Source organism: Bombyx mori, chromosome 17, assembly GCF_030269925.1.
Source record: "Bombyx mori chromosome 17, ASM3026992v2".
Taxonomy (NCBI): domain Eukaryota; kingdom Metazoa; phylum Arthropoda; class Insecta; order Lepidoptera; family Bombycidae; genus Bombyx; species Bombyx mori.
In genome coordinates, this window is record NC_085123.1 from 3,773,406 (window position 1) to 3,776,770 (window position 3,365).

Below are 3,365 nucleotides of genomic sequence, written 5' to 3' on the forward strand. Positions count from 1 at the left end.
TGTTTTTAACATGCTTTTGGTAGCTCGGTGTTTGTATCATTGAACGGAATTTTTAACCTCATTTCCACTGCCATCCAGACGTCTTATTAACTTGAAAAATTGCTCGCGCATCATGTCCGCGGGTCCGATGACAATACAATAACTTTACTTCTTAACTTAGCTTAGCTCTAATAACCTGATTAGTATCAAAAGGATAAAAGGAAATCAACTGTTAGTTTGGTTTGCTATTCCGCACGTGACGTATCATCCTTCTGTGTACGCTGTGAAGCAGTTTCGCATTCTATAGGAAGATTTAAGATCTCATATCCCAAGGTGGGTGACGAAAACACGTTCTATAGTCTATGGATAGTCTCCGGCATTCAGTTTACACCAGTACAAACAGACCTGATGAAATGTGAGTTCACCAAAAGAATAAGTAAAAAATTATCAAAAAATAGCAAGAAAATGTATCGAAATGTATCGAACCTATTCACAGAGCGTGAACGGTAAAGCAACATTTCGGTACAGCGATATTGGTTCCAATAATTGAAACCTTTAGAATAAAATTAAATTACAATTAAAAAAAAACACGTCTCAGAATAGAGAAGCCGGTTCAACTAGAATGGTTAGAATTCCTTTATTTGTTGCTAAATCTATGTTTAAAAAAACAGTAATTCAGTAATGCTTTTTAATATAATTAAGATTCCCAGCTACTTCTTTTTAGATGTTTTTTTTGTTATGTTATAAATGTCATTACCTATCATAAATGATTTGTTTTTGTTGATTCATTATTACGAAACGGAAAAGTATCATAATAAACTGTAATCCATAATATGATTAATAATATTTTTAACGTAATATATTATTATGGCTATCCGATTATTTGGAACGTAAGTATCAAGAATCAACACATTATATTAACGATTCTGCGGAAACTCGACCATTAAAATACCATTTGATGTAACTGTGAGATGTCTTTGTCAAGAATATTCAAACAATATTATTGGTTCTTTTTTAATGAGAGTAGGCATAATATCGCATGGCCAGTTATAAAAAAAAAACATAAAAGCAAAAGTCAAAAATAAAAAAAGAAGACTATCGCCGACCACACCGCACGCGCTGTACACACACACGCGGCTTGTTTTATTTTTATGGACTCTTATTAATTTTCTATAATCTTAAATTACGAACTCTTACTGACGATCATATTCCTCGTTGCTTGAGAGGTATATCAGTTTTATGGACAAATAGTTTAGAAGAGTGCCGTGTCAAGTCGTCAGGCCAGCCGCCGCCATTACGCGTCGTCCAGCAGTGACGTTCTGCATTCTGCAGCCTGGAAGAAGCTAGCGACGGGTTGGCAGGTACGTCTACTCCTCATAACCTAGCCTCGGCCTGCCCCTCTTTTTGTGCATCTTTAGCGGTACTCGCCCCCGCAAAAACTTCCTTCAAAAACATTGAACCAGCGCACCGCCGTGGTGAAAATTTCTAGAGTTTTTCCCACTAATTATGTTCCAATAGATCTCTTTCTTCGAATAAATAAAAATACCCCGGTAACTATATTTATCGAACTCGACAAAGTGTTCGACGTGCAACCAATCCCATACATCAGCCCGCTGAGTTTCTCTCCGGATCTTCTCAGTGGGTCGCGATTTTGTACCGGCAGTAGATTCGTTCGCGAAGCAGCTGCTCTTAAGTAGCTAAGTCTCCTTTGGAGGCGCTCGGGTAGCTTTTAGCAAATTCCTCCTGGCAAATTCCATTCCTCCTGGCTGAGCCTTTGGGCCACCACTAATCCTTCCTTCCTATAAAAAATAAAATAAACAAAAATGCACCTGCTAATAGAAAGAGCTAATACATTTTACGATCACATACCGGCAATAATTATCCAATTAAAGATTTATCTGGAAGTTACAATTCCATAAAACTATTAGCGTCATTTTATTAATTAAACGAATTTATAGCTTCATTGTAACTGTCACGGTTCACGGTACCACTCCAGCTGGTGAACAGTCGACCGGTACTCTGCGATTTTAACTATAACTCGAGTTTATTCAGCGAAACTGCGGTGCTATTAGGAGACGCCAACGTAATTGTAATTGCAATCGCTTTGGTACATAAAACATTTGTTACTTGTTCAAGTCTGTACGTGTACACATAGAAGAATAGTATTTCTCTCAGCCTCTCTAGTTTTGTGATATTTTTACGCTTTTTTTCTTTCGTAATAGCTTAGTTTTATAAGTAACTATGCTATGTCAGTAATGTTCTTCGTATGTAACATAAATTTGGCTGATTAGTGCTAACTATCAGATCTTGGTGATGGCTCCACTTTTGCCGGCAACAGACCAACGTCGCATTAACTACAGATGCAATGACTAATGATTGTTTGAGATGTACTCAGTCGATAGCGGTTGGACTACACATATCCTAAAATCTTTTCCAACACATTTTATTTAATCGAATTATTGTTTTGGTTTGAAGCTACAAATAAATGTTTATTGTTCGTAGTTAAGCCGATCGCGATTACTAATACCTTTGCCCATATAGTATCATACTACATTCGAGTGACCGCTATAATTACCGCGACAGTACAGAGGAAGCCGCCGCTACCACGAACGTACAATTAGACCCTTCATTACATGAACACGTACTCGGTGCCATGATGTTACGTAGAAATAAACATATGTATAACATTTAATATATTTTCCGTCGCTTGTTTAATAATACGGGTTTTTTTTTATGTTTTTTCTAATGAACAAATAATCGTATTAGTTTAAAGACAGAAGTTCTTTCTTTTGAAAGACAGAAGTTGTTCGCCAGGTTATTGCTTGTTCGCCACTCTATTTTATGTGTGATATGAGAATATTTGGGAAACGTTAATATTTAACTTAACTTAAATAGCTGACCCGGCAGACTTCGTAATGTCTCAATCGATAAATAAAAGACCTAAACTTTTGTATAAAATAAACTTGAAACAAATAAAAGGAATCCGTCCGACGGGGGACACATCAAAGGGAAAACAAAATTGTTATTTTTATTTAATTCCGAACATTTTCATATTTATCTAATCTTTTAAACCTTCTCTGGACTTCCACAAATAATTCAAGACCAAAATTAGCTAAATCGGTCCAGCCGTTCTCGAGTTTTAGCGAGACTAACGAACAGCAATTCATTTTTATATATATAGATTAATTATTTTCATACACTACAATAACAATAAAACTGTATTTTAATATAATAACTTATCTAACTAAACTAAACTATCTACGTAAAATAACAATAGAACTCTACCAGACTAAGGTATAGTCAGTTTCCCGCCGCATTACCTATTCAATGTCAATGGCCTTTTGAATATCTAATCATAGATTTTTCCCGCTTCCTTTAGAAAAGGT

At 35.8% G+C, this 3,365-nt stretch overlaps 1 long non-coding RNA gene across 1 annotated transcript; it reads right to left on the reverse strand.

The window, feature by feature from the left end:
• Positions 1 to 656: 656 nt before the first annotated feature.
• LOC134200415 (uncharacterized) lies at positions 657 to 1,983 on the reverse strand. Its single transcript, XR_009975335.1, has 2 exons — positions 1,849 to 1,983; positions 657 to 1,778 (listed from the first exon to the last, which is right to left on the reverse strand). It is a non-coding gene; the product is annotated as an uncharacterized LOC134200415 (long non-coding RNA).
• Between the last annotated feature and the right edge of the window lie 1,382 nt (positions 1,984 to 3,365).